Genomic DNA, 12,379 nt, shown 5'->3' on the forward strand with positions numbered 1-12,379 from the left:
TTACATACCAAGACATTGCTTCATCACAATATAAGTTAAAAAATGAATTCACGTCTTTATGGACTCTAACTATTTGTAACTGTTCAAAAATATAAAGAGAACCCAGGGCTTTATTTAGAACAACTACGTGCAAAACACAAAGAACTCTCTGAGAAAGTTGAGCAGCGGAAGCGGTTGAAAACAAATGGGAGAAAGTTGAGCAATGGAAGCGATTGAAGACAAATAGGGTCCGTGCTAATTCCAAACTAAAAAGGTCATAAGCAACAAAGCAAAAGAAAAAAAGAAGAAGAAGAAAGGAATTACCCTGCACCATGAATCGAAAACAATTAACACAAATAAATAAATAAATAAAACCCTAGTTTGTGAAGAACTACAGATCTATATAAATCTAATCAACACAAACAGAGAGAGAGAGAGAGAAAGAAAGAAAGATTAAAGACACCTGGAATTGATGGGTATGAACTAGAACCAGAGTGCTTGAGAGTAGATGGTTTGCTAGAAGCCTAGAACGAGAGTCTTCAGGTGTTGGGGGTTTTCTCACCGGTTTTTGGGTTTTTAGGTTTTAGGTTTTAGTTTTTCATTTTGTTTAATTAAATTAAAACACATAAATATGTATTAATATGGCAATTAATACAACACTTAATACGGCTGTTCTTAAGAGTCGCGTACAAAATTAAGCTACCTCATAGAATACGGTAAGAGTCGGGTTATTGAATTATACGATCGGATACGACAATTAATACGCGAACTTACTAACTATGGGTGCAACAGGCCATATCAAGGCACTTAAGAGGACGAAGATTAATGAAGTTTGAAAGGGAACGGCAACAGCGAGAGTTTGATGAGGCATTGTTAGAGAGAGTAGTAGTAGAGGTCGATGCAAACGACTCTGATAGTGATTATAAGCCTCCTCGGGATTTCCAGTCACAGACTGAGTGGAGACAGTACCAGCAAACTATAGCACCTAGTCGACAATCTTCCTATTTTGAAAATATAAAGTCATATGAGCGCGCGAGAGGAGCTAGTGGATCTAGCTCAGCTGCATCAGACAGTACAAGGAAGTAAGAGAAGGAAAAAGCATAGACATGGAGAGGGGGAGATTCCCCTTCTTTGTAGGAGAGCACAGAGTGAGGGGACCCCCACGGCCCCCACACCGACCACGAGCACCTTCCCCAGATCCCATTCTTCATCAGGATCCCATCATATACAGGCAACAAGTTGCATATTAGCCAACCATCCCGCAAATGTTTGATACTAACCAAGATGCAGCACGGGATGCCATTAGCAAGTTTGTTTTCTATAATAGCATCCCACCTAATGTAGCTCAGGGAACATACTATCATGCACTCCTCAACGTTGCAGGGAAGGTTGACCCAGGAATGAAGGGGACCACACCATATGAATTGATGAATGTCTTCTTACCAAAGGAGAAGGAGGAGTTGGAAGACTATTGACACATTAAAGCCAAGGTGGGAGACATATGGAGTTACCATTATAGCTGATGGTTAGACTGGACCTACTAGACAGTTCATCATCAACTTCATGATCAGCTGTAATGGTAAGACAATCTTCTTGAAGTCTTTGGATGCATCAAAGGACATAAAGGATGCTACATTTTTGTACAATGAACTGAAGAAAGTTATGGAGGTGGTAAGGCCAAAGAACATTATCCAAATTGTGACAGATAACGGTTCTAACTTCAAAAAGGCTGGAGAGAAGTTGATGAATAAGAAAAGCAAGAGGATCTACCTCTTTTGGACACCATGTGCTGCATATTCCATTGACCTAATGCTGAAGGACATGGGGAAGAAAACTTTGGTAGCAAGTACGGTCAAGAGGGCAAGACAAATGACCACTTTTTTACATAACCATGACTATGCATTACAAATGTTGAGGGAGAAATGCAATGGTGATTTGGTGAGACTTAGTCTTACTTGATTTGCCACCAACTACGTTGCATTGAAGAACTTTCAGATGAAGGTTGTTGGTCTGAGGTCTATGTTTGCCAGTGAACAGTGATTTGGTTGGAGGGGGTCGAATACTGATGAAGGGAGGGCAGCACAAGAGACCATCGCAAGTGACCAATTCTGGCGTAACTTGAATAAAGTGGTTGCTATATTAGAGCCAGTAGTAAGGGTGCTAAGGATTGTGGATACAGAGAAGAAACCTACCTTGGCCCACATTTATGCTGCCCTTTAGAAGATGAAGGAATTCGTAAGAGCTGCGATACCCCGGAGTGCGAAGGCATACATTAAGATCATTGATGATCGATGGGAAAAGCACTTGAGTCATCCATTGCATAAAGGTGGTGAGTTCAACATACTTTACACTTTACAGTCATATTTACATTTACATTCACAAAAGCACTAACAAGTTATATATGTCATTACCAACATACTATCTCAATCCCAAATATAAGTACAAGCATAATCTTGGACTTGAATCAAAGCTACTTGTAGCAGTTTGAAAATGTCATTGAGAAGTTGGGGCCAAATGCAACGATACAGGCTGACGTAAATAATGAGGTAAGAGTGTGAGAATTGGTAGTAAGCGAAGAAATGTATTTAGTAGTTCCTTTATTGTACTGTGTACTAATTACTAAATGGTAAATATTTGGCATGTTTGAACTTTAAAACCAAAACAGATCCAACACTTCAGAGATGCTTCCATGAGTTTCAGTCGGGAAGCTACAGTGGAAGGTTGACAAAAGTCATACCCAGGTAGGTCCACTACTGCCTACTGGCATTACATTTATAAATTATATTTTTTTCATATACCTATACTTATTCCTAATAATTTAAGCAAAGGAATGTATTTAGTAGTTACTTTATTGTACTGTGTACTAATGACTAAATAGTAAATACTAATTCAAGGCACGTTTGAACTTTGAAACCAAAACAGATCCAACACTTCAGAGATGCTTCCATGAGTTTCAGTCGAAAAGCTGCAGTGTAAGATAGACAAAAGTCAAAGCCAGGTAGGTCCACTACTGCCTACTGGCATTACATTTATAAATTATATTTTTTTCATATACCTATACTTATTCCTAATAATGTATATTTGTAATGCAGTCGACTGTTGGGTGCTAAATGGCTCAAGTGCACCTAGCCTAAGAAAGATAGCAATCAAAGTGCTCTCACAGACTTATTCATACTCCGGATGCGAGTGCAACTGGAATACATTTTCACTAATACACACCAAGAGGCAAAACCAATTGGGCCACAAACGACTGGAGCAGCTGGTGTATGTGCACTATAATATGAGACTAAGGATGAAGCACATGCGTGAAGAAATGGAAGAGAATTCTAAAGAATTTACTATTTAGTAGACAAAAGCCAGACCCATGCCTGGCACTTGGTCTAACCTAATGAGAATGCAAGAAATGGAATCTTTGCCACACCCAAGTTGTATCCCTTCAAGGGTGGATGGCAGCCATAGTTGTCAAGGCGTCACCTAGGCGTCCAGGCGCCTTTGTCACGCCTTGATTTCTGGTGTCACCTAGGCGACGCCTTGTTGCCTTGTTGGTGTCGCCTTGGCTTTTAACCCCCTCGATCGCCTAGGCGCCTTGACAACTATGGTGAACGCAGAAAATTTTATTTAGGGGGTAGAAGCACCAAGTATTTACACATGCCCAACTTGCACACAATTGGATGAAAAATCTTACTACTTAGACCCTTAGTAAAGACATCAGCTAATTGATCCCCATACTTAACAAAAGGAACACAGACAAGACCATGATCCAACTTTTCCTTAATGAAGTGGCGAACAATCTCCACATGCTTCGTCCTATCATGATGAACCGGATTATGCGCAATACTAATGGTGGATTTACTATCACAGTATAGCATCATCGAAAGGGTAACAAGAACACCCAAGTTCTTCAGAAAACTCTGGAGCCACAATAAGTCACAAATACCATGGGCCATAGCCCGAAACTCCGCTCAGCACTAGGCCGGGCAACCACAACTTGTATCTTGCTTCTCCAGGTAACCAAATTTCCACCCACAAATGTACCATAGCCAGTCGCAGATCGCCTGTCATCAAGAGAACCAGCCCAATCCGCGTCTCTGAAGGCCTCAACTTGAAAGTGATCATGGGGAGAGAAAAGGACCCTTTTCCTGGGGGCAGACATTAAGTAACATAAGATACGAAACACAGCCTCCAAGAGTGTGGAATATGGGTCATGTATATATTGGCTAACCAAAGTCACGGGTCACGACATAGGCAATGCTCGGCCAAGTATGGGAGAGATAAATTAACATCCCAACCAACCTCTAATTTTGGCCCCTATCAACAAGGTCACCATCCTTGCTCGAGAGATGAGCATTAGCTTCAATAGGAGTATCTGAAGGTCAGCATCCTAGCATCTCTGTCTCAGATAAGAGGTCAAATGTATACTTTTGTTGGGAGAAAAAAACAACTCTGGTGGAATGAGCAACTTCAATGCCAATAAAGTAGCGTAATTTGCCTAGATCTCTAATCTCGAATTCCCTTCCCAAGTAGGGTTTTAAACGAGATATTTCTTTTGTATCGTTACCAGTGACTACAATATCTCAACATATACTATAAGAATTGAAATCTTATCATTGGACTGCTTGATGAGCATTGTATGATCAGCGTTGCTTTGTATATAGCCAACGGACACTATAGCCTTATGAAATCTCCCAAACCAAGGGCGGGGGGACTGTTTCTGCCCATACAATGTGCGTTTCAATTTGTAAACTTTCCCATGAGTTTTCTGACATGAAAAACAGGGAGGAATCTTAATATACACCTCTTCCTCGAGCTCTCCATGAAGAAATGCGTTCTTGAAATCAGGTTGTTGTAGTTCCCATCCCAAGTTAGTTGCACATGAAAGGATGACTCGAATGGTGTTCATTTTGCCAACTGGGGCAAAAGTCTCCTGATAATCGATCCCATAGGTTTGGGTGAACCCTCTAGCTACAAGCTTGGCTTTGTAACGGTCCACTGTGCCATCCATTTTTTGCTTCACTGTGAAAACCCCCTTGCAACTCACAGTTTTTTTTAAGTAGAGGAAGACACACCAAGTCCCATGTGTCATTTTTTCCAAGTGTTTGCATCTCTTCGACATGGCTACTTTCCACCATGGATCTACAAGTGCCTCCTGCCAATCTGAGAAATAGAAACAGAGGACAAGAAAGACATAAAACCTGATAGGAAAGAGAGAGGGAACAGTACGAAACAACCTGAGCTATATGGTGTTGGGTACAATCCCCTTTCCTTTACGAACAACAATAGGTAAGTCAAGGGAAGGATCATTAGCACTAGAAGGAAAAAAATAATTACCAGACGGAGTTGATCCTGGATCAAAGGTTGGCGGTTGGCTAGGTATAGTAGGAGTAGTGGTGGTGTGTCTATTTTCTGTATATGAGACCAAACATAAACTCGCAAATTTGGTCGATCAGTGTCTCATGTATCAATGTCCCGTGTCTCCCCTGGACAGAAGGATCTGCTTGTTCAATGGATTGATCCGGCAGAGGCAAAGGACAATTGTCAATAAGGAAAACAAGCGGCACTTCTTCCCCAAGCGTAGCATCCACCCTCTGAAGAGTTGCCAAAGTGGAGTAATAGGCTGCAGACTCATGGAAAACCACATCCATAGTAACGAACACAAGGCAAGGAGGAGGATGGTAACACTAATATCCTTTTTGGGTTGTTGAGTAGCTAATAAAAATGCACCGGAGTCCCCTAGGATCGAGTTTACCAGGAAGGAGATCATTCCTTGCGAAGCAAACACAACCAAAGACTTTGGGAGGGAACTATAAAGTAAGATGATCCTTAGAGCACATCAAGAGGAGATCGAAAATCCAAAACCCGTGTAAGCATCTGGTTAATAGGATGCGTAGCAATCAAAACCACCTCACTCCAATACTGAGAAGGAACATATATCTCAAACATAAGAGAACGAGCAACCTCCAAGAGACGACGGTTCTTGCATTCCGCCCATAGTTCGAGAACTCGCGAGATCTCGCAAGAACTCGACCGAGATCTCTTTTTTTGGGAGGTCGAGTCGAGTTGGTATACAAGTTCTCAAATTACATTTTCCCGGCCGAGATCTCGGGTCGACCCAGATCTCAACCCATCTACTTCTTTAAAAGTCATCTAACTCGACAGAACTCGATATTTCTCGATCGAGTTGTGTCCAAAAGCTATTTTATTCCCCATTTGAAGGTTGTGACTCATTTTACTTATGGATTTCAAGTTGTAACCTACGGGAGAGTTGATTCAACTACACATTTGAAGGATTCAGCTGCACATATGCTGATGACAACTCTTATATGCTTGTTGTGGAGCACTATATGCAACAGTGCAACAACACTACGTCATGGGAAGACTATGCGACACTACTGGGGACTGAATACTTGATTCAAACTCAGTTTATGTGATGATAGTTGTAACATTGTTAAATCGTTTGATGCATCACATTAACATTTATAATGCTTATTTAAGTTGTTTAGCTATTAATTGAATGTTTTGCTTGCTTTCTATTACTAAATTATGTGTAGAGTAGGGTATTTTAGTGCATCGTCGCCTACCAACTTAGGGTCCGAAGTAAAACTCCTATTTGGACTTTGTTTTTGCAAAATTTGATAATGTCATTGTGTTTAAATGGCCTAAAATAGGCTGAATACCAAATTTCAGACCCAAACTAGGTCTAAAACCCACCGAGTTGAGGTTTTGAGTTGAAAAAAATAAATGCACCAACTCGACCGAGATCTCGACTAGTTTTTCCCATGGTTGAGTTGGGGTCAAGTTCTGAGTTTTAGTACCTTGATTCCGCCACACCATTCTGAGCAAGGGCGTCAACATAACTGGTTTGATGTATAATCGCCTATGCGGAAAGATATGATTGGAAAGGACCCTTAATGTAGATCGAAATATGAAGAAAAAAAAGACCAAACACTGTTCACGTAAACAGTGTCACAGACCATATTTGCCCTGTGTGGGGATGTTTTTTAGAAGATCTTGTGGGCACATCAAGTGGAGAAAGCTTCTATCCTAATGCTACCAAAGTTTAGTTTCTATTTTCATATTTAGAAAGTAGGCTTAAGTTTCTATTTTCAGTTTGTTTCCTTTTGTTGTAAGTTTCTAATTTTCTCTTACGTGTAAGGCAAGCAATAGCTGCCCATAAATATGTATGAGCTCTTAGGAGCCCCCTACCGATTAATGAAGTTGATTTGATGTTGCTTTGGTAAAGTTTTTTATTATAGTGTGAGGATGAAGGGCTGGTGAGAGCCTGGCTGATAGAACCAAAACCCCTATCACCCTTATCTTCTATTTTCCATCTCTTCTTCTTCATTATCTCTTCTCCCAATCGAGTTCTGCTTGCTGTTGCTTTGTGACATCAACCGTGTGCTGCAGGTACATCTGAGAAGGACCAGAAGTCAATCCCAACTAGTGTTGGAGTTGCTGTTGCTGCACAAAGGCTAGAAATCCCATCTCCATACCTGCCGGCTGCAACCCTTTCTATCCCCTGCAACTGATTCGAAGGCCTTGATCTCAGCATCCTTCCTTCCATCGAGGGTGATATTTGGAGGGCTGTTTCAGACCTCTAAGAGGGCCACTGAATCCCAGTCTTGGACCCTGTTGCTGGCTTGATTGATCTGCAGCACTTACCTTCTAATTCTGATTTGCAACTATTATCGATCGTACTTTAGAATAGTTTACAGTTGAACCCCTTCTACATTAACCCTCCATATATACTTTACCATTGTCACTACGAAGAATATGAATGTATGAGTTAAACTGGGTCCGAACCATGTTGTGAAACAGTTGAAGCAGCAAAAAACCTCACTTTTATGATGAGACAAATAAACCCAAGTAGTCCATGACTGGCAATCAATAAAAGTAACGAACCAACGATAACAAGAAACCGAAACACAATGGGCAGGGCCCCAAACATCAGCATGAATTAAAATAAATGGGGAAGCACTTCTATTATTTAAACTGGGATAAGTAGTAAGAGTTTGCTTGGCAAAAACACAAGCATCACAAAGAAATCAATAGGGACACTGCTGAAATAAAGTAGGAAAAACTTTAGCTAAAGTACCAATGGGAGGATGACCCAATCGTCAATGTCATTGATGCAACTCAGATAAAGCAGTTGGAGTCAAATCTGTTTGATGAGCCTGACTGGTGATCACGGACACTAAAGAGAGATCATCCTCAAGCAAATATAAACCACCATGCACTATACCACAGCCAATCGTTTTTCCTGTCACCAAGTCCTGAAAAACACAATGGGAAGGATAGAACGTGACTTTACAATTCAAATCCGCAATGAGACTACTAATAGAGAGAAGATTTGTAGAGAAGTCACGAAGACGGAGGATAAACATAATAGGGGCGGACAACGGATAGAACCCTTTCCAGATACAGAGGAGAGGGAACCATCAGCAACCCGAACTGTCTTTTCCTGAATAAGGAGAGGAGTACTGAAAGAACAAACTAGAAGAGCCCATCATATGGTCAGTAGCACCTGAGCCAATTACCCAAGGACGGGATATGACTGAGGCATAGTGACCACCGAAGGGGATAGCTAAATGAGCAAGGTTTGAGTCAGAAGTGACCAGGGCAGCTGCAAATGCAAATGGTGGTGAAGGCTCCAACAACTTGGTGATCAAACGCCGGAGAGTAAGCAGTTCATCCTGGGAGAGGCATGAACCAGTGTTGGCAGATGTAGAGTCAGACATTTCAGTGTGGTGAGCATGACCCTGGCTGGACCGACCACGACCACGTGAGGTGGAGGTAGTTGGTCGGCCATGAAGTTTCCAGCAATATTCCTTGGTATGTCGCTCTTTACCACAGTAATCGCACTTAACAGGTTCCCTTTCAGAAGTGGGACGATTACTGGAACACGTAAAACCACCCTGAGGCTGAGAACCAAACTCAAAGTGTAGAGCCAAATGCTCCTGTGACATGCGCTGCAACATTGCAATACGACAACTTTCTCCAACTGAATCAGGGAATAGGATTGCTCCAAAGTCTGGGAAGGGATCACGGCTAAGTACCTGGGCACGAATCTGGTCATACTCAATTTTAAGACCAGCCAAAAAATATATACCCAAAGCTTATCCTCATGCTTCTTGAATTTGGTGGTATTTTTAGAACAAGTAGCCTGAAAGTCCACATAGAAATACTCCTTCCACAAACCATGTAACTCAAAATAGTATTGTGACAGAGAGTTTTGTTACATGAATCTTTTTTCGGCCGCTCATAAACTTGAGCATCATTCCCAACCTGGGAATATGTCTCTTGGGCAGCTTTCCAAATCTTTGCAGCAGCATCCAACAATAGATATCCGCGTGAAATATGAGGTGCATAGAATTGATGAGGAATGACATTACCAATGAGTTATCCAAACTCCATTTTTCTAAGATGGACCAGCAATAGTAGGCTTCTCGGTTTCACCTATAAAGCAAGATTCTAAATCTTGGTTTCGAGGCCAGTCTTTACCCTAGCCGAAACCGAGATTTCTTAGGTTTCGAAACCTGGTATTTTTTGGGCAAAACTCAGCATGTCATGGGCGGGTCAAAATTGGTTGAAACCGGGGTGGTTGAAATTGGTTAAAATTGGTCGAAGCTAGGTATTTTTTGGTCAAAATTATCGAAATTTTTAAAATATTGTCGAAATATGTTGAAACCTGTTCAATACAGTATTACATATAGGGATGTAAACGGATCGGATTCGGCTCGGATAGTGCTATATCCGCATCCGATTAGCTTTTGGACGGATTCAGATAGTGCTAAATGGATACGGACATGGATACGGATCGGATATTTTATCCGTTTACATGTAAATATAGCTTTTCGGATAGCTATAGCCTATCCGTATTCGTATCCGTTTAGCTTTCGGACAGATTCGGATAGTGCTAAACTAATACGGACACGAATACGGAAACGGATTTCGACTATTCATTTACATCCCTAATTACATATGGGTTTCGTCTCAGAAACTTGGGACAGCGAGATCTTGAACCATGTTGTACGGTACCTGATATACCCGCAGGAGTCAATAGACAAGTAACAAGATTGAGACCACATCAAATAATTGCTCCCATCCAATCTGATAGAGCTTATAGATAACGAAGGGAAATCACCATGAGTCCCACAACTCACTCCTTCGGTTTCAGTTAATGCAATAGTAAGATCCGACATTGTTACTGATCTAGGGTTATACGCAGGTTGATGAAGATCCACTAATGCATGCTACAGTTAAGAGAAACTGTGACCAGTGGCTGAACCATTGCATGAATGCATGATAAAGATACTATAGCAATCAGTTGGAAAAAAAAAAAAAACAAATCGAAAGTGGAAGAAGTTCTCTCAAGCCATACGCTAGTAACCCAATAGAAAGAAGAAAAAAAATGAGGGCACGGGGCCCTCGGCGGTTTAGGATTTCACCACCGAGGGGAGCAGTGATGGTGGGAAGCGATAGGCAAGAGAGAGGGAGAGCAAAGAGAGGAGATGGCGGCAGTGGTTAGGGTTTGGATTCCAAGGTGGATCCTTCCTCTGATACCATGATAATTGATGGGGAATAATTGGCTTGTCAATATTAACAGAGGCCATTCTTTATTTATAATAGATGAGAATAGAGCACAATTACAAGAATACGCTCATAGGAAAAATCTACCCTTATTCTCATATTATAACAACAAGAATATATTTAAATGCTCGGGTATTTTCAAAGACACAAGGTGGATACATGAAAAAAGAACCCATTCTGCCAAGTTCCCGAAACACTTCAAAATAAGATTAAAGTCCACATTTGCTACTTCAATTATAAGTGCAATAGCTATATTCCTGACATATGGGGCCAATTCATTTTCCAATCTCCTTCCTCATTGAAGCAAATAACAAAAAATAGTTAAAACAGCAAGTCTTTAAAAAGTTTAACTCACATTTTTCCTTATGTTGTATATTGTTTCATTATGTGACAAATGCTTGAATATATTGCATTGGAAACAGGCCAGCAGTATATACTGTACAGGCAAGCTTATTATCACAAAAATAAATTTACTAGGTAAGGTATCAAACTCTACCTTTCCAATAGAAGCTGCAGGTCGAGCTCCCTTGAGGTTGAACAAAGTATCTGGAATTACAGAAGAGAGACGTTTTTGATAGATAAGGAAATATTGCACAGAATTTGATAATTTTGGATGAATGTCACCAGTAAGTATAAATATATCCATTACCCCGAAATCAAAACCATGTTAGCCAAAATAAAATAAAATAATACATTAAAAAAAAAGTCATTTCGACTGAAGATCAATTAACACCAATGCGGATCAAAGCAAAAAACATACCCACCAAAAACGGCGAACGGAAAAGGAATAACAATTGAGAAGGAACCATAGAACATGTAAAGCTCAATTTTTGGTCCGGCGGATTAGCAACTAACACACACAATTAATGTCGACAGATTCGTGTGGTTTCAATGCTCTGAAACAAATGTGAACTTAAAAAGAAACAACTTGATGGGAAAAACCTGTATAAATGGAAGCAAAGTAACTTTGGCAGCAGATACAGTGGACATGCAAAAACATTCTCCAAAATTTCCTGAAATTTACAGCAAGTGCGGACATGAACTGAATTAAGCATCAAAACATAAGAACTAGGTCCAAGAAGATGATCCTTACCAAACAACTTCAATAAAGTCTTTATTTGTCTATTCCTCTTCTTCAAAAAATCTTTATTTTTTTTATCTCGTTTCTTCCCTTCTTCTTCCAGGAGAAGGGTAGTGGAGAAGATATCCTCCTCTAGTGCTAGAACAAAGGTTAAGATTCTTTAGGGTTTTCAAAGGTAAAAACGGCCAACAAGCAGAGGAGAATCACGATGTCTCTCTGCAACAAGAGAATAAGAGCATGATCGAGACATCGATCGATTTGGGGATTGAAATAAAAGGATAGGGGCTTTTTAAGGATTTCAAATAAAAAATGGGGCTAAAATGAAAATAAAAAAAAAACCGAGTAAAGTTCGGAAACTGGTATCAATATGAAAGAAGCAGTTCGGAAGTTGCGAATTTGTAACAACCGAACAGGTAGCCAGTAACTTGAATAAATGAGGACTTAAATGGAAGTTTAACAAAGACAAGGGTGTTCTGTGGGCATCAAAAATATCTCCAGACATGAGAACCAGCTCCAGGCAGGCTGGCTCCATTTCTCATGCCTCGACTTTGCAAATTTACTTTGCCTCCATCAGCAGCTTCCGAGTAAATAAGTTAGAAAGACATGAGCAGGACAGTCACAATGCCTGTGAGGCTTGAACTTTTTATACTATATGAATTAGAGCACTGGAGGGGATATCATGTCACTAACAAGGAGAGAGTGAAAGGGCATGACACTAGCCGTGATTGTACT

The 12,379-nt window shown here is 40.6% G+C and overlaps 1 protein-coding gene across 7 annotated transcripts in view; it reads right to left on the reverse strand.

The window, feature by feature from the left end:
• LOC122669030 (polyadenylate-binding protein-interacting protein 4-like) overlaps positions 1–11,911 on the reverse strand; it is a 56,101-nt gene extending 44,190 nt beyond the window's left edge. For 3 of the 7 annotated variants that reach the window (XM_043865648.1, XM_043865644.1, XM_043865647.1), the window contains exons 1-2: positions 11,660–11,910; positions 11,063–11,112 (exon numbers count right to left, since the gene is read on the reverse strand). The gene's annotated coding sequence lies outside the window, so the exon portion shown is untranslated. Of the gene's footprint in view, positions 1–11,057; positions 11,113–11,659 lie in introns of all 7 variants that reach the window. The other 4 variants (XM_043865651.1, XM_043865645.1, XM_043865649.1 and 1 more) reach the window with 4 other exon arrangements.
• Positions 11,912–12,379: the final 468 nt, after the last annotated feature.

This window comes from Telopea speciosissima, chromosome 7 (genome assembly GCF_018873765.1).
Source record: "Telopea speciosissima isolate NSW1024214 ecotype Mountain lineage chromosome 7, Tspe_v1, whole genome shotgun sequence".
Lineage (NCBI taxonomy): Eukaryota > Viridiplantae > Streptophyta > Magnoliopsida > Proteales > Proteaceae > Telopea > Telopea speciosissima.